Below are 19,928 nucleotides of genomic sequence, written 5' to 3' on the forward strand. Positions count from 1 at the left end.
GGGAAACAGACCAGGGGAAACAGACCAGGGGGAAACAGACCAGGGAAAACAGACCAGGGGAAAACAGACCAGGGGAAACAGACCAGGGAATTCAGACCAGGGGGAAAACAGACCAGGGGGAAACAGACCAGGGAATTCAGACCAGGGGAAAACAGACCAGGGGGAAACAGACCAGGGAAAGACCAGAAAACAGACCAGGGGGAAACAGACCAGGGTAATTCAGACCAGGGGAATTCAGACCAGGGGGAAACAGACCAGGGGGAAACAGACCAGGGTGAAAACAGACCAGGGGAAACAGACCAGGGGAAAACATACCAGGGGGAAACAGACCAGGGGGAAAACAGACCAGGGGAAACAGACCAGGGGAAAACATACCAGGGGAATTCAGACCAGGGGAAAACAGACCAGGGGAAAACAGACCAGGGAATTCAGACCAGGGGAAAACAGACCAGGGGGAAACAGACCAGGGGAAAACAGACTAGGGAAAACAGACCAGGGAATTCAGACCAGGGGGAAACAGACCAGGGGAAACAGACCAGGGTGAAAACAGACCAGGGGGAAACAGACCAGGGGAAAACAGACCAGGGGAAAACAGAACAGGGGAAAACAGACCAGGGGGAAAACAGACCAGGGAAAACAGACCAGGGGAATTCAGACCAGGGGAAAACAGACCAGGGGGAAACAGACCAGGGGAAAACAGACCAGGGGAAAACAGACCAGGGGACCAGGGGAATTCAGACCAGGGGGAAACAGACCAGGGGAAAACAGACCAGGGGAAAACAGACCAGGGGGAAAACAGACCAGGGGGAAACAGACCAGGGGAAAACAGACCAGGGGGAAACAGACCAGGGGGAAACAGACCAGGGGGAAATCAGACCAGGGAATTCAGACCAGGGGAAAACAGACCAGGGGAAACAGACCAGGGGAAAACAGACCAGGGGAAAACAGACCAGGGAATTCAGACCAGGGGAATTCAGACCAGGGGGAAACAGACCAGGGGAAAACAGACCAGGGGAAAACAGACCAGGGGGAAACAGACCAGGGGAAAACAGACAGGGGGAAAACAGACCAGGGGAAAACAGACCAGGGGAATTCAGACCAGGGGGAATTCAGACCAGGGGAAACAGACCAGGGAAAACAGACCAGGGGAAAACAGACCAGGGGAAAACAGACCAGGGGGACCAGGGAATTCAGACCAGGGGAAAACAGACCAGGGGGAAACAGACCAGGGGAAAACAGACCAGGGGAAAACATACCAGGGGAAAACAGACCAGGGGAAAACAGACCAGGGGAATTCAGACCAGGGAAAACAGACCAGGGGAAAACAGACCAGGGAAAACAGACCAGGGAAAACAGACCAGGGGAAAACAGACCAGGGGGACCAGGGGAAAACAGACCAGGGGGAAAACAGACCAGGGGGAAACAGACCAGGGGGAAACAGACCAGGGGGAAACAGACCAGGGGAAAACAGACCAGGGGGAAAACAGACCAGGGGGAAACAGACCAGGGAATTCAGACCAGGGGGAAAACAGACCAGGGGGAAACAGACCAGGGAATTCAGACCAGGGGGAAAACAGACCAGGGGGAAACAGACCAGGGAATTCAGACCAGGGTGAAAACAGACCAGGGGGAAACAGACCAGGGTAATTCAGACCAGGGGAATTCAGACCAGGGTGGAAACAGACCAGGGGGGAAACAGACCAGGGTGAAAACAGACCAGGGGGAAACAGACCAGGGGAAAACATACCAGGGGGGAAACAGACCAGGGGAAAACAGACCAGGGGGAAACAGACCAGGGGAAAACATACCAGGGGGAATTCAGACCAGGGGAAAACAGACCAGGGGAAAACAGACCAGGGGAATTCAGACCAGGGGGAAAACAGACCAGGGGGGAAACAGACCAGGGGGAAAACAGACTAGGGGAAAACAGACCAGGGGAATTCAGACCGGGGGGAAACAGACCAGGGGGAAACAGACCAGGGTGAAAACAGACCAGGGGGGAAACAGACCAGGGGAAAACAGACCAGGGGGAAACAGAACAGGGGAAAACATACCAGGGGGAATTCAGACCAGGGGAAAACAGACCAGGGGAATTCAGACCAGGGGGAAAACAGACCAGGGGGGAAACAGACCAGGGGGAAAACAGACCAGGGGAAAACAGACCAGGGGAATTCAGACCAGGGGAATTCAGACCAGGGGGGAAACAGACCAGGGGAAAACAGACCAGGGGAAAACAGACCAGGGGAAAACAGACCAGGGGGAAAACAGACAAGGGGGAAAACAGACCAGGGGGAAACAGACCAGGGGAAAACAGACCAGGGGGAAATCAGACCAGGGAATTCAGACCAGGGGAAAACAGACCAGGGGGAAACAGACCAGGGGGAAAACAGACCAGGGGGAAAACAGACCAGGGGAATTCAGACCAGGGGGAATTCAGACCAGGGGGAAACAGACCAGGGGAAAACAGACCAGGGGAAAACAGACCAGAGGGAAAACAGACCAGGGGAAAACAGACAAGGGGAAAACAGACCAGGGGGAAACAGACCAGGGAATTCAGACCAGGGGGAATTCAGACCAGGGGGAAACAGACCAGGGGAAAACAGACCAGGGGAAAACAGACCAGGGGAAAACAGACCAGGGGAAACAGACCAGGGAATTCAGACCAGGGGAAAACAGACCAGGGGGAAAACAGACCAGGGGAAAACAGACCAGGGGAAACAGACCAGGGGAAAACAGACCAGGGGGAAACAGACCAGGGAATTCAGACCAGGGGGCAAACAGACCAGGGGGAAACAGACCAGGGGAAAACAGACCAGGGGGAAACAGACCAGGGGAAAACATACCAGGGGGAATTCAGACCAGGGGAAAACAGACCAGGGGAAAACAGACCAGGGAATTCAGACCAGGGGGAAAACAGACCAGGGGGAAACAGACCAGGGGAAAACAGACCAGGGGAAAACAGACCAGGGTAATTCAGACCAGGGGAATTCATACCAGGGGGAAACAGACCAGGGGGAAACAGACCAGGGTGAAAACAGACCAGGGGAAACAGACCAGGGGAAAACAGACCAGGGGAAAACAGACCAGGGGAAAACATACCAGGGGGAAACAGACCAGGGGAAAACAGACCAGGGGAAACAGACCAGGGAATTCAGACCAGGGGGAATTCAGACCAGGGGAAAACAGACCAGGGGAAAACAGACCAGGGAATTCAGACCAGGGGAAAACAGACCAGGGGGGAAACAGACCAGGGGAAAACAGACCAGGGGAAAACAGACCAGGGAATTCAGACCAGGGGGAAACAGACCAGGGGGAAACAGACCAGGGTGAAAACAGACCAGGGGGAAACAGACCAGGGGAAAACAGACCAGGGGAAAACAGACCAGGGAAAACATACCAGGGGAAAACATACCAGGGGAAAACAGACCAGGGGAATTCAGACCAGGGAAAACAGACCAGGGGGAAAACAGACCAGGGAAAACAGACCAGGGAAAACAGACCAGGGGGGAAACAGACCAGGGGAAAACAGACCAGGGGAAAACAGACAGGGGAAAACAGACTAGGGGAAAACAGACCAGGGAATTCAGACCAGGGGAATTCAGACCAGGGGGAAACAGACCAGGGAAAACAGACCAGGGGAAAACAGACCAGGGGAAAACAGACCAGGGGGAACAGACCAGGGAATTCAGACCAGGGGAAAACAGACCAGGGGAAAACAGACCAGGGGAAAACAGACCAGGGGGAAACAGACCAGGGGGAAAACAGACCAGGGGGAAACAGACCAGGGGAATTCAGACCAGGGGGAAACAGACCAGGGGGAAACAGACCAGGGGAAAACAGACCAGGGGAAAAAATACCAGGGGAATTCAGACCAGGGGAAAACAGACCAGGGAAAACAGACCAGGGAATTCAGACCAGGGGAAAATAGACCAGGGGGAAACAGACCAGGGGAAAACAGACCAGGGGAAAACAGACCAGGGAATTCAGACCAGGGGGAAACAGACCAGGGGGAAACAGACCAGGGTGAAAACAGACCAGGGGGAAACAGACCAGGGGAAAACAGACCAGGGGAAAACAGACCAGGGGAAAACATACCAGGGAAAACATACCAGGGGAAAACAGACCAGGGGGAATTCAGACCAGGGAAAACAGACCAGGGGGAAAACAGACCAGGGAAAACAGACCAGGGAAAACAGACCAGGGGAAAACAGACCAGGGGAAAACAGACCAGGGGAAAACAGACAGGGGGAAAACAGACCAGGGGGAAAACAGACCAGGGGGAAACAGACCAGGGGAAAACAGACCAGGGGAAAACAGACCAGGGGGAATTTAGGGGGAAAACAGACCAGGGAAAACAGACAAGGGGAAAACAGACCAGGGGAAATTCAGGGGGAAAACAGACCAGGGGAATTCAGACCAGGGGAAAACAGACCAGGGGAAAACAGACCAGGGAAAACATACCAGGGGAATTCAGACCAGGGAAAACAGACCAGGGGAATTCAGACCAGGGGGAAACAGACCAGGGGAAACAGACCAGGGTGAAAACAGACCAGGGGAAACAGACCAGGGGAAAACAGACCAGGGGGAAAACAGACCAGGGGGAAAACAGACAAGGGGAAAACAGACCAGGGGAAACAGACCAGGGGAAAAACAGACCAGGGGGAAATCAGACCAGGGAATTCAGACCAGGGGAAAACAGACCAGGGGGAAACAGACCAGGGGGAAAACAGACCAGGGGGAAAACAGACCAGGGAATTCAGACCAGGGGAATTCAGACCAGGGGGAAACAGACCAGGGGAAACAGACCAGGGAAACAGACCAGAGGGAAAACAGACCAGGGGAAAACAGACCAGGGGAAAACAGACCAGGGGAAAACAGACCAGGGAATTCAGACCAGGGGGAATTCAGACCAGGGGGAAACAGACCAGGGGAAAACAGACCAGGGGAAAACAGACCAGGGGAAAACAGACCAGGGGGAAACAGACCAGGGAATTCAGACCAGGGGGAAAACAGACCAGGGGAAAACAGACCAGGGAGAAAACAGACCAGGGGGAAACAGACCAGGGGAAAACAGACCAGGGGGAAACAGACCAGGGAATTCAGACCAGGGGGCAAACAGACCAGGGGGAAACAGACCAGGGAAAACAGACCAGGGGGAAACAGACCAGGGGAAAACATACCAGGGGGAATTCAGACCAGGGGAAAACAGACCAGGGGAAAACAGACCAGGGAATTCAGACCAGGGGAAAACAGACCAGGGGGAAACAGACCAGGGGGAAAACAGACCAGGGGAAAACAGACCAGGGTAATTCAGACCAGGGAATTCATACCAGGGGGAAACAGACCAGGGGAAACAGACCAGGGTGAAAACAGACCAGGGGGAAACAGACCAGGGGAAAACAGACCAGGGGGAAAACAGACCAGGGGAAAACATACCAGGGGAAACAGACCAGGGGAAAACAGACCAGGGGAAACAGACCAGGGAATTCAGACCAGGGGGAATTCAGACCAGGGGAAAACAGACCAGGGGAAAACAGACCAGGGAATTCAGACCAGGGGAAAACAGACCAGGGGGAAACAGACCAGGGGAAAACAGACCAGGGGAAAACAGACCAGGGGAATTCAGACCAGGGGGGAAACAGACCAGGGGGAAACAGACCAGGGTGAAAACAGACCAGGGGGAAACAGACCAGGGGAAAACAGACCAGGGGGAAAACAGACCAGGGGAAAACATACCAGGGGAAAACATACCAGGGGAAAACAGACCAGGGGGAATTCAGACCAGGGAAAACAGACCAGGGGAAAACAGACCAGGGAAAACAGACCAGGGAAAACAGACCAGGGGAAAACAGACCAGGGGAAAACAGACCAGGGGAAAACAGACAGGGGAAAACAGACTAGGGGAAAACAGACCAGGGGAATTCAGACCAGGGGGAATTCAGACCAGGGGGAAACAGACCAGGGAAAACAGACCAGGGGAAAACAGACCAGGGGGAAAACAGACCAGGGGAAACAGACCAGGGAATTCAGACCAGGGGGAAACAGACCAGGGGGAAAACAGACCAGGGGGAAAACAGACCAGGGGGAAACAGACCAGGGGAAAACAGACCAGGGGGAAACAGACCAGGGAAATTCAGACCAGGGGGAAACAGACCAGGGGGAAACAGACCAGGGGAAAACAGACCAGGGGAAAAAATACCAGGGGAATTCAGACCAGGGGAAAACAGACCAGGGGAAAACAGACCAGGGAATTCAGACCAGGGGAAAATAGACCAGGGGGAAACAGACCAGGGGAAAACAGACCAGGGGAAAACAGACCAGGGGAATTCAGACCAGGGGGAAACAGACCAGGGGGAAACAGACCAGGGTGAAAACAGACCAGGGGGAAACAGACCAGGGGAAAACAGACCAGGGGAAAACAGACCAGGGAAAACATACCAGGGAAAACATACCAGGGAAAACAGACCAGAGGGAATTCAGACCAGGGAAAACAGACCAGGGGAAAACAGACCAGGGAAAACAGACCAGGGAAAACAGACCAGGGGGAAAACAGACCAGGGGAAAACAGACCAGGGGAAAACAGACAGGGGGAAACAGACCAGGGGAAAACAGACCAGGGGGAAACAGACCAGGGGGAAAACAGACCAGGGGGAAAACAGACCAGGGGGAATTTAGGGGGGAAAACAGACCAGGGAAAACAGACAAGGGGGAAAACAGACCAGGGGGAAATTCAGGGGGGAAAACAGACCAGGGGGAATTCAGACCAGGGGGAAAACAGACCAGGGGAAAACAGACCAGGGGAAAACATACCAGGGGGAATTCAGACCAGGGGAAAACAGACCAGGGGAAAACAGACCAGGGGAATTCAGACCAGGTGGAAAACAGACCAGGGGGAAACAGACCAGGGGAAAACAGACCAGGGGAAAACAGACCAGGGTAATTCAGACCAGGGAATTCAGACCAGGGGGAAACAGACCAGGGGGAAACAGACCAGGGTGAAAACAGACCAGGGGGAAACAGACCAGGGGAAAACAGACCAGGGGAAAACAGACCAGGGAAAACATACCAGGGGGAAACAGACCAGGGGAAAACAGACCAGGGGAAACAGACCAGGGAATTCAGACCAGGGGGAATTCAGACCAGGGAAAACAGACCAGGGGAAAACAGACCAGGGAATTCAGACCAGGGGGAAAACAGACCAGGGGGAAACAGACCAGGGGGAAAACAGACCAGGGGAAAACAGACCAGGGAATTCAGACCAGGGGGAAACAGACCAGGGGGAAACAGACCAGGGTGAAAACAGACCAGGGGAAACAGACCAGGGGAAAACAGACCAGGGGAAAACAGACCAGGGGAAAACATACCAGGGGAAAACATACCAGGGGAAAACAGACCAGGGGGAATTCAGACCAGGGAAAACAGACCAGGGGGAAAACAGACCAGGGAAAACAGACCAGGGAAAACAGACCAGGGGGAAAACAGACCAGGGGAAAACAGACCAGGGGAAAACAGACAGGGGGGAAAACAGACTAGGGGGAAAACAGACCAGGGGAATTCAGACCAGGGGGAATTCAGACCAGGGGGAAACAGACCAGGGGAAAACAGACCAGGGGAAAACAGACCAGGGGGAAAACAGACCAGGGGGAAACAGACCAGGGAATTCAGACCAGGGGGAAAACAGACCAGGGGGAAAACAGACCAGGGGGAAAACAGACCAGGGGGAAACAGACCAGGGGGAAAACAGACCAGGGGGAAACAGACCAGGGAATTCAGACCAGGGGGGAAACAGACCAGGGGGAAACAGACCAGGGAAAACAGACCAGGGGGAAACAGAACAGGGAAAAAAACATACCAGGGGGAATTCAGACCAGGGGAAAACAGACCAGGGGAAAACAGACCAGGGGAATTCAGACCAGGGGGAAAACAGACCAGGGGGGAAACAGACCAGGGGGAAAACAGACCAGGGGAAAACAGACCAGGGGAATTCAGACCAGGGAATTCAGACCAGGGGGAAACAGACCAGGGGGAAACAGACCAGGGTGAAAACAGACCAGGGGAAGCAGACCAGGGGAAAACAGACCAGGGGGAAAACAGACCAGGGGAAAACATACCAGGGGGAAACAGACCAGGGGGAAAACAGACCAGGGAAAAAATACCAGGGGGAATTCAGACCAGGGAAAACAGACCAGGGAAAACAGACCAGGGAATTCAGACCAGGGGGAAATAGACCAGGGGGAAACAGACCAGGGGAAAACAGACCAGGGGAAAACAGACCAGGGAATTCAGACCAGGGGGAAACAGACCAGGGGGAAACAGACCAGGGTGAAAACAGACCAGGGGGAAACAGACCAGGGGAAAACAGACCAGGGGGAAAACAGACCAGGGGAAAACATACCAGGGGAAAACATACCAGGGGAAAACAGACCAGGGGGAATTCAGACCAGGGAAAACAGACCAGGGGAAAACAGACCAGGGAAAACAGACCAGGGAAAACAGACCAGGGGAAAACAGACCAGGGGAAAACAGACCAGGGAAAACAGACAGGGGGGAAAACAGACCAGGGGGAAAACAGACCAGGGGGAAACAGACCAGGGGGAAAACAGATCAGGGGAAAACAGACCAGGGGAATTTAGGGGGAAAACAGACCAGGGAAAACAGACCAGGGGGAAAACAGACCAGGGGGAAACATACCAGGGGAAAACAGACCAGGGGGAAAACAGACCAGGGGAAAACAGACCAGGGGAAAACAGACCAGGGGAAAACAGACAGGGGGGAAACAGACCAGGGGAAAACAGACCAGGGGGGAAACAGACCAGGGGGAAAACAGACCCGGGGAAAACAGACCAGGGGGAATTTAGGGGGAAAACAGACCAGGGAAAACAGACCAGGGGGAAAACAGACCAGGGGGAAATTCAGGGGGAAAACAGACCAGGGGAATTCAGACCAGGGGGAAAACAGACCAGGGAAAACAGACCAGGGGGAAAAAGACCAGGGGAAAACAGACCAGGGGAAAACAGACCAGGGGAAAACAGACCAGGGGAAAACAGACAGGGGGACTCAGACAGGGGGACTCAGACAGGGGGACTCAGACAGGGGGCACTCAGACAGGGGGACTCAGACAGGGGGCAGTCAGACAGGGGGAACGCAGACAGGGGGGACTCAGACAGGGGGAACGCAGACAGGGGGACTCAGACAGGGGGAACTCAGACAGGGGGACTCAGACAGGGGGATCTCAGACAGGGGGACTCAGACAGGGGGACTCAGACAGGAGGGACTCAGACAGGGGGAACAGGGGGAACTCAGACAGGGGGACTCAGACAGGGGGGACTCAGACAGGGGGACTCAGACAGGGGGACTCAGACAGGGGGAACAGGGGGAACTCAGACAGGGGGGACTCAGACAGGGGGGACTCAGATAGGGGGGACTCAGACAGGGGGGACTCAGACAGGGGGAACTCAGACAGGGGGGACTCAGACATGGGGGGACTCAGACATGGGGGACTCAGACAGGGGGAACTCAGATAGGGGGGACTCAGACAGGGGGGACTCAGACATGGGGGGACTCAGACAGGAGGGAACTCAGACATGGGGGGACTCAGACAGGGGGACTCAGACATGGGGGGACTCAGACATGGGGGGACTCACACAGGAGGGAACTCAGACAGGGGGGACTCAGACAGGGGGACTCAGACAGGGGGACTCAGACAGGGGGGACTCAGACAGGGGGACTCAGACATGGGGGGACTCAGACAGGGGGACTCAGACAGGAGGGAAGTCAGACAGGGGGGACTCAGACTTGGGGGGACTCAAAGAGGGGATACTCAGACAGGGGGGACTCAGACTTGGGGGACTCAGACAGGGGGACTCAGACAGGGGGACTCAGACAGGGGGAAGTCAGACAGGGGGACTCAGACAGGGGGACTCAGACAGGGGAGAACTCAGATGGGGGTCAGACCGGGGAACTCAGACCGGGAGGGGAAGGTAACAGGCGCGGGGGGGGGGGTGAGAGCAAAAATAATTGACAGTTTTTCACAACTGTTTACACACTAAAACTAATGCAGGAAATCCAACAACAGATTATTTAAAACCCCGCCACCTTCCATTACATCAGAGTGAGTTTATCAACCACCTCCTGAACTCCGGATGAAGCAAATCTACAGATTCCTGTTTGAAAGAAATTCCCAAAGAGTGAAGGATAAACTGTACGAATATACATCAAGTTTGTAATGCACAGGAACCCATCCCCCCAGGAACCCATCTCCCCAGGAACCCATCCCCCAGGAACTCCCCAGGAACCCATCCCCCCAGGAACTCCCCAAGAACCCATCCCCCAGGAACCCATCCCCAGGAACCCATCCCCCAGGAACTCCCCAAGAACCCATCCCCCAGGAACCCATCCCCCAGGAACTCCCCAGGAACCCATCCCCCCAGGGACCATTCCTCCAGGAACCCATCCCCCCAGGAACTCCCCAGCAGAGAGAGCCAGGTGATCTCGAGCAGAGAGGGCCAGGTGATCCCGAGCAGAGAGAGCCAGGTGCTCTCGAGCAGAGAGGGACAGGTGATCTCGAGCAGAGAGGGACAGGTGATCTCGAGCAGAGAGGGACAGGTGATCCGGAGCAGAGAGAGCCAGGTGATCCCGAGCAGTAAATGTATGTTCTAATTTGGGACAACGTGAGTTTCCATCGGGCTGCTCAAGTCCGCAATTGGTTCCGTGACCATCCCAGGTTTACAATTCTCCCACCATAATCACCATTTCTCAACCCGATTGAGGAGTTGTCAGCATGGCGGTCGGTGGAAGGTGTATAATCGCAAACCCCACAAACGTATGACCCTTCTCCAGGCCATGGACGAGGCCTGTGGTGACATTCCAGCAGAGTCCTGTCAGTGGGTGGATGCATCATGTCAGAAGATATTTCCCCCATTTTCTGGCCACGGAGGATATCGCCTGTGATGTTGATGAAAATCTGTGTGCCGGACCAAAACAACAGACATGACTGATTTAGCTTTCTCAATGGAGTGTTTGTTTCTTGACTTATTTGACTGTATTTGAACCTTTTCGAAATCTATTCTTTATCTACATACAGTATAGAAGTATAAATAGGAGTATTTTTCTTTCTTTGCATAAGCAACATATGTTTACTTTGTTTGGGGATTTTTACTGTATGTGTGCTTACGGTACACTGTTTGACATGTATTGAGTCATGTTGAAATATAAAACTACAATTTCAGCATTTGTGTTTCGTTTCTTGTTTGAGTAAAACAACAAAAATATACAGTTTAACAACAACATCGTCGTTTTTACACTGAAATATGTTCTGATAGTAGTGTTTTAGGTGTTCTGATAGTAGTGTTTTGAGTGTTCTGATAGTAGTGTTTTGAGTGTTCTGATAGTAGTGTTTTGAGTGTTCTGATAGTAGTGTTTTGAGTGTTCTGATAGTAGTGTTTTGAGTGTTCTGATAGTAGTGTTTTGAGTGTTCTGTTAGTAGTGTTTTGAGTATTCTGATAGTAGTGTTTTGAGTGTTCTGATAGTAGTGTTTTGAGTGTTCTGATAGTAGTGTTTTGAGTGTTCTGATAGTAGTGTTTTGAGTGTTCTGATAGTAGTGTTTTGAGTGTTCTGATAGTAGTGTTTTGAGTATTCTGATAGTAGTGTTTTGAGTGTTCTGATAGTAGTGTTTTGAGTGTTCTGATAGTAGTGTTTTGAGTGTTCTGATAGTAGTGTTTTGAGTGTTCTGATAGTAGTGTTTTGAGTGTTCTGATAGTAGTGTTTTGAGTTTTCTGATAGTAGTGTTTTGAGTGTTCTGATAGTAGTGTTTTGAGTATTCTGATAGTAGTGTTTTGAGTGTTCTGATAGTAGTGTTTTGAGTGTTCTGATAGTAGTGTTTTGAGTGTTCTGATAGTAGTGTTTTGAGTGTTCTGATAGTAGTGTTTTGAGTGTTCTGATAGTAGTGTTTTGAGTGTTCTGATAGTAGTGTTTTGAGTGTTCTGATAGTAGTGTTTTGAGTGTTCTGATAGTAGTGTTTTGAGTGTAATCTCGGTTGTCACTAAGTTAAAGTCATTTGATGTTCGCGTGCGTGTCTCATTTGTACGCCGAGGAAAATTTTGAGCAGGGAGAACATTATTATTCCGATTGCCGAGTTTCATTTTGCAAGATGTCTGTGATTGTTTGGCGGAAATTGGCTAGCTGTTTTGTGTTTGGTGTTTAGAGTAACTGAGATGTAGTTTCAGGAAACTTGTGTTAACAAATTAGGAAAAACTGCTATAGACTGACTAACCTCCCCAAACTTGGTTCTACTTTTCTCGGTGACATCAGCCATTGAACTGGGTTCACCCACCGCAGAGTGACGAATTCCCTCCACACCATCCCCACCCATTCACTGTTTGGTGTTTAGAGGAACTGAGATGTAGTTTCACCATCCCCACCCATTCACAGCTCACCTTCTCTCTCTTTCTCAAAATAATAGCTTTCTGTACCACGGGTTGGCTGAAGTGTAATAGTGTAGTGTAGTGTAATAGTGTAGTGTAATAGTGTAATAGTGTAGTGTAGTGTAATAGTGTAGTGTAAAAGTGTAGTGTAGTGTAATAGTGTAATAGTGTAATAGTGTAGTGTAATAGTGTAGTGTAGTGTAATAGTGTAGTGTAGTGTAATAGTGTAGTGTAGTGTAATAGTGTAGTGTAACAGTGTTGTGTAATAGTGTAGTGTAGTGTAGTGTAATAGTGTAGTGTAGTGTAGTGTAATAGTGTAGTGTAGTGTAATAGTGTAGTGTAACAGTGTTGTGTAATAGTGTAGTGTAATAGTGTTGTGTAGTGTAGTGTAGTGTAATGGTGTAGTGAAATAGTGAAATAGTGTAGTGGAATGGTGTAGTGTAATGGTGTAGTGTAATAGTGTAGTGTAATGGTGTAGTGTAATGGTGTAGTGTAATGGTGTAGTGTAATAGTGTAGTGTAATAGTGTAGTGTAGTGTAATAGTGTAGTGTAGTGTAATAGTGTAGTGTAATAGTGTAGTGTAATAGTTTAGTGTAATGGTGTAGCGTAATGGTGTAGTGTAATGGTGTAGTGAAATAGTGTAGAGTAATGGTGTAGTGTAATAGTGTAGTGTAACAGTGTTGTGTAGTGTAGTGTAATGGTGTAGTGTAACGGTGTAGTGTAATAGTGTAGTGTAATAGTGTAGTGTAGTGTAGTGTAATAGTGTAGTGTAGTGTAATAGTGTAGTGTAGTGTAGTGTAATGGTGTAGTGAAATAGTGAAATAGTGTAGTGGAATGGTGTAGTGTAATGGTGTAGTGAAATAGTGTAGTGTAATAGTGTAGTGTAATAGTGTAGTGTAATAGTGTAGTGTAGTGTAATAGTGTAGTGTAGTGTAATAGTGTAGTGTAATAGTGTAGTGTAATAGTTTAGTGTAATGGTGTAGCGTAATGGTGTAGTGTAATGGTGTAGTGAAATAGTGTAGTGTAATGGTGTAGTGTAATAGTGTAGTGTAATGGTGTAGTGTAATGGTGTAGTGTAATGGTGTAGTGAAATAGTGTAGTGTAATGGTGTAGTGTAGTGTAATGGTGTAGTGTAGTGTAGTGTAATGGTGTAGTGTATTGGTGTAGTGTAATAGTGTAGTGTAGTGTAATAGTGTAGTGTAATGGTGTAGTGTAATAGTGTAGTGTAATAATGTAGTGGTGTAGTGAAATAGTGTAGTGTAATGGTGTAGTGTAATGGTGTAATAGTGTAGTGTAATGGTGTAGTGTAATGGTGTAGTGTAATGGTGTAGTGTAATGGTGTACTGTAATAGTGTAGTGTAATGGTGTAGTGTAATGGTGTAGTGTAATGGTGTAGTGTAATGGTGTAGTGTAATGGTGTAGTGTAGTGTAATGGTGTAGTGTAGTGTAATGGTGTAGTGTAATGGTGTATTGAAATAGTGTAGTGTAATGGTGTAGTGTAATAGTGTAGTGTAATGGTGTAGAGTAATGGTGTAGTGTAATAGTGTAGTGTAATGGTGTAGTGTAGTGTAATAGGGTAGTGTAATAGTGTAGTGTAATGGTGTAGTGTAATAGTGTAGTGTAATGGTGTAGTGAAATAGTGTAGTGTAGTGTAATAGTGTAGTGTAATTGTGTAGTGTAATAGTGTAGTGTAATAGTGTAGTGTAATGGTATAGTGTAATGGTGTAGTGTAATAGTGTAGTGTAATGGTGTAGTGTAATAGTGTAGCGTAATGGTGTAGTGTAATGGTGTAGTGAAATAGTGTAGTGTAATGGTGTAGTGTAATAGTGTAGTGTAATGGTGTAGTGTAATGGTGTAGTGTAATGGTGTAGTGAAATGGTGTAGTGTAATGGTGTAGTGTAGTGTAATGGTGTAGTGTAGTGTAATGGTGTAGTGTAATGGTGTAGTGTAATAGTGTAGTGTAGTGTAATAGTGTAGTGTAATGGTGTAGTGTAATGGTGTAGTGTAATAGTGTAGTGTAATGGTGTAGTGTAATGGTGTAGTGTAATGGTGTAGTGAAATAGTGAAATAGTGTAGTGTAGTGTAATAGTGTAGTGTAATAATGTAGTGGTGTAGTGTAATGGTGTAGTGAAATAGTGTAGTGTAGTGTAATGGTGTAGTGTAATAGTGAAATAGTGTAGTGTAATAGTGTAGTGTAATGGTGTAGTGTAATAGTGTAGTGTAATGGTGTAGTGTAGTGGTGTAGTGTAATGGTGTAGTGTAATGGTGTAGTGTAATGGTGTAGTGTAGTGTAATGGTGTAGTGTAGTGTAATGGTGTAGTGTAATGGTGTATTGAAATAGTGTAGTGTAATGGTGTAGTGTAATAGTGTAGTGTAATGGTGTAGAGTAATGGTGTAGTGTAATAGTGTAGTGTAATGGTGTAGTGTAGTGTAATAGGGTAGTGTAATAGTGTAGTGTAATGGTGTAGTGTAATAGTGTAGTGAAATAGTGTAGTGTAGTGTAATAGTGTAGTGTAATTGTGTAGTGTAATAGTGTAGTGTAATAGTGTAGTGTAATGGTATAGTGTAATGGTGTAGTGTAATAGTGTAGTGTAATGGTGTAGTGTAATAGTGTAGTGTAATGGTGTAGTGTAATGGTGTAGTGTAATAGTGTAGTGTAATGGTGTAGTGAAATAGTGTAGTGTAATGGTGTAGTGTAATGGTGTAGTGTAATAGTGTAGTGTAATAGTGTAGTTTAGTGTAATAGGGTAGTGTAATAGTGTAGTGTAATGGTGTAGTGTAATGGTGTAGTGTAATGGTGTAGTGTAATGGTGTAGTGTAATGGTGTAGTGTAGTGTAATAGTGTAGTGTAATGGTGTAGTGTAATGGTGTAGTGTAATGGTGTAGTGTAATGGTGTAGTGTAGTGTAATGGTGTAGTGTAATGGTGTAGTGTAATGGTGTAGTGCAGTGTAATGGTGTAGTGTAATGGTGTAGTGTAATGGTGTAGTGTAATGGTGTAGTGGAATGGTGTCGTGCAGTGTAATGGTGTAGTGTAATGGTGTAGTGTAATGGTGTAGTGTAATGGTGTAGTGTAATGGTGTAGTGTAATGGTGTAGTGTAATGGTGCAGTGTAGTGTAATGGTGTAGTGTAATGGTGTAGTGCAGTGTAATGGTGTAGGTTAATGGTGTAGTGTAGTGTAATGGTGTAGTGTAATGGTGTAGTGTAATGGTGTAGTGCGCACTGCTTCATTACATGTAAACAGACCCTATCCTGCCTGTAGTGCTGAACACTGCGATTGTGTTCAGCAAGACAGACAGACAGACAGACAGACAGACAGACAGACAGACAGACAGACAGACAGACAGACAGACAGACAGACAGACAGACAGACAGACAGACAGACAGACAGACAGACAGACAGACAGACAGACAGACAGACAGACAGACAGACAGACAGACAGACAGACAGACAGACAGACAGACAGACAGACAGACAGACAGACAGACAGACAGACAGACAGACAGACAGACAGAGGTGTGTTTGTGTACAGTGCCTTCTCTCTGTCTCTACTCTGGGCAGTGCCCTCTCTCTGTCTGTGATCTGGGCAGTGCCCTCTCTCTGCCCCTGATCTGGGCAGTGCCCTCTCTCTGCCCCTGATCTGGGCAGTGCCCTCTCTCTGTCTGTGATCTGGGCAGTGCCCTCTCTCTGCCCCTGATCTGGGCAGTGCCCTCTCTCTGCCCCTGATCTGGGCAGTGCCCTCTCTCTGCCTCTACTCTGGGCAGTGCCCTCTCTCTGCCCCTGATCTGGGCAGTGCCCTCTCTCTGCCCCTGCTCTGGGCAGTGCCCTCTCTCTGCCTCTGCCTCTGCTCTGGGCAGTGCCCTCTCTCTGCCTCTACTCTGGGCAGTGCCCTCTCTCTGTTCCTGCTCTGGGCAGTGCCCTCTCTCTGCCTCTGCTCTGGGCAGTGCCCTCTCTCTGCCCCTGCTCTGGGCAGTGCCCTCTCTCTGCCTCTACTCTGGGCAGTGCCCTCTCTCTGCCTCTACTCTGGGCAGTGCCCTCTCTCTGCCTCTGCCTCTACTCTGGGCAGTGCCCTCTCTCTGCCCCTGCTCTGGGCAGTGCCCTCTCTCTGCCTCTGCCTCTACTCTGGGCAGTGCCCTCTCTCTGCCCCTGCTCTGGGCAGTGCCCTCTCTCTGCCTCTGCCTCTACTCTGGGCAGTGCCCTCTCTCTGCCTCTGCTCTGGGCAGTGCCCTCTCTCTGCCCCTGCTCTGGGCAGTGCCCTCTCTCTGCCTCTACTCTGGGCAGTGCCCTCTCTCTGCCTCTGCCTCTGCTCTGGGCAATGCCCTCTCTCTGCCTCTACTCTGGGCAGTGCCTTCTCTCTGCCCCTGCTCTGGGCAGTGCCCTCTCTCTGCCTCTGCCTCTGCTCTGGGCATTGCCCTCTCTCTGTCTTTGATCTGGGCAGTGCCCTCTCTCTGCCTCTGCTCTGGGCAGTGCCCTCTCTCTGTCTTTGATTTGGGCAGTGCCCTCTCTCTGCCAGTCTCTACATTATCCTTACACCACCCGATGGCAGACGGCTGTACTGATAGATAGCGAGTGAACTGCTCTGCTCGACGTGGTTTAAGGTTTTACACACACAGCTCGTTAAGGCCTATTTGTGGCTCTGTCAGTCGCCAGTTTTGGTACAGCAGAGTAGCAGAGGGACTGTGAGAGCAGAACAGGATAAGTGAGCCACACAGTCAGAAGCTCTGCTTTCATCTGGCCTTGTGGTTGTTGCTGTTCACGCCAGTTAACGGTAGCAACGGCGGGTTTGTGGCGGGACAGTTTGTTTTACGTAGCTGTTCTCTGCTCCTACTGTTTATGGTTTATGAGCGATGAACTATGCATCGTGACACATATGGTCGACCGTATTACAAACACACCACACACGCCGTACACTGCGTACCCACAACAAGGAGCCCACATCGTCAGTGAGTACAGGGTTAGTCAGGGTTAGGGAAGGAGACAGGATGTGGGGATTTTCCTCTCTGACCATCAGATGACTATGGAACAGCTAAGAAGGAAGACACACTTCAGTGGGCTCTAAGATCAAGGTGGTCTGAACCAGGCTTAGGGTTGAACCAGGCTTAGACTTGGGGTTGATCCAGGCTTAGGGTTGAACCAGGCTTAGACTTAGGGTTGAACCAGGTTTAGGGTTGAACAAGGTTTAGGTGTATAGTTGAAACAGGTTTAGGGTTGAACCAGGTTTAGGGTTGAACCAGGTTTAGGGTTGAACCAGGTTTAGGGTAGAACCAGGTTTAGGGTTGAACCAGGTTTAGGTGTATAGTTGAAACAGGTTTAGGGTTGAACCAGGTTTAGGTGTAGGGTTGAACCAGGTTTAGGTGTAGGGTTGAACCAGGTTTAGGTGTAGGGTTGAACCAGGTTTAGAGTTGTGTAGGGTTGAACCAGGTTTAGGGTTGAACCAGGTTTAGGGTTGAACCAGGTTTAGGTGTAGGGTTGAACCAGGTTTAGAGTTGTGTAGGGTCAAACCAGGTTTAGGTGTAGGGTTGAACCAGGTTTAGGTGTAGGGTTGAACCAGGTTTAGGTGTAGGGTTGAACCAGGTTTAGGTGTAGGGTTGAACCAGGTTTAGGTGTAGGGTTGAACCAGGTTCAGGTGTAGGGTTGAACCAGGTTTAGGTTTAGGGTTGAACCAGGTTTAGGTGTAGGGTTGAACCAGGGTTAGGTTTGCACTAGGTTTAGGTGTACGGTTGAACCAGGTTTAGGATTGCACCAGGCTTAGGTGTAGGGTTGAACCAGGTTTAGGTGTAGGGTTGAACCAGGTTTAGGGTTGAACCAGGTTTAGGTGTATAGTTGAAACAGGTTTAGGGTTGAACCAGGTATAGGGTTGAACCAGGTTTAGGATAGAACCAGGTTTAGGGTTGAACCAGGTTTAGGTGTATAGTTGAAACAGGTTTAGGGTTGAACCAGGTTTAGGTGTAGGGTTGAACCAGGTTTAGGTGTAGGGTTGAACCAGGTTTAGGTGTAGGGTTGAACCAGGTTTAGGGAAGAACCAGGTTTAGGGTTGAAGCAGGTTTAGGGTCGAACCAGGTTTAGGTGTAGGGTTGAACCAGGTTTAGGTGTAGGGTTGAACCAGGTTTAGGTGTAGGGTTGAACAAGGTTTAGGGTTGAACCAGGTTTAGGTGTAGGGTTGAACCAGGTTTAGGGTTGAACCAGGTTTAGGTGTAGGGTTGAACCAGGTTTAGGTGTAGGGTTGAACCAGGTTTAGGTGTAGGGTTGAACCAGGTTTAGGTTTAGGGTTGAACCAGGTTTAGGGTTGAACCAGGTTTAGGTGTAGGGTTGAACCAGGTTTAGGTTTGCACTAGGTTTAGGTGTACGGTTGAACCAGGTTTAGGATTGCACCAGGCTTAGGTGTAGGGTTGAACCAGGTTTAGGTGTAGGGTTGAACCAGGTTTAGGGTTGAACCAGGTTTAGGTTTAGGGTTGAACCAGGTTTAGGGTTGAACCAGGTTTAGGTGTAGGGTTGAACCAGGGTTAGGTTTGCACTAGGTTTAGGTGTACGGTTGAACCAGGTTTAGGATTGCACCAGGCTTAGGTGTAGGGTTGAACCAGGTTTAGGTGTAGGGTTGAACCAGGTTTAGGGTTGAACCAGGTTTAGGTGTATAGTTGAAACAGGTTTAGGGTTGAACCAGGTATAGGGTTGAACCAGGTTTAGGATAGAACCAGGTTTAGGGTTGAACCAGGTTTAGGTGTATAGTTGAAACAGGTTTAGGGTTGAACCAGGTTTAGGTGTATAGTTGAAACAGGTTTAGGGTTGAACCAGGTATAGGGTTGAACCAGGTTTAGGATAGAACCAGGTTAAGGGTTGAACCAGGTTTAGGTGTATAGTTGAAACAGGTTTAGGGTTGAACCAGGTTTAGGTGTAGGGTTGAACCAGGTTTAGGGTTGAACCAGGTTTAGGGTTGAACCAGGTTTAGGTGTAGGGTTGAACCAGGTTTAGGGTTGAACCAGGTTTAGGTGTAGGGTTGAACCAGGTTTAGGGTTGAAGCAGGTTTAGGGTCGAACCAGGTTTAGGTGTAGGGTTGAACCAGGTTTAGGTGTAGGGTTGAACAAGGTTTAGGTGTAGGGTTGAACCAGGTTCAGGTGTAGGGTTGAACCAGGTTTAGGTTTAGGGTTGAACCAGGTTTAGGGTTGAACCAGGTTTAGGTGTAGGGTTGAACCAGGTTTAGGGTTGAACCAGGTTTAGGTGTAGGGTTGAACCAGGTTTAGGTGTAGGGTTGAACCAGGTTTAGGTGTAGGGTTGAACCAGGTTTGGGGTTGAACCAGGTGTAGGGTTGAACCAGGTTTAGGTGTAGGGTTGAACCAGGTTTAGGGTTGAACTAGGCTAAGAAAACAAATGAATAGGCCATATTTTAATTCAGAGATGTCTTCTAACGGGTAAAGAAATGAGAGAACAGACAGACGGACAGACAGACAGACGGACGGACGGACGGACGGACGGACGGACGGACGGACGGACGGACGGACGGACGGACGG

The sequence above is a fragment of the Oncorhynchus gorbuscha genome, linkage group LG19 (genome assembly GCF_021184085.1).
Source record: "Oncorhynchus gorbuscha isolate QuinsamMale2020 ecotype Even-year linkage group LG19, OgorEven_v1.0, whole genome shotgun sequence".
Lineage (NCBI taxonomy): Eukaryota > Metazoa > Chordata > Actinopteri > Salmoniformes > Salmonidae > Oncorhynchus > Oncorhynchus gorbuscha.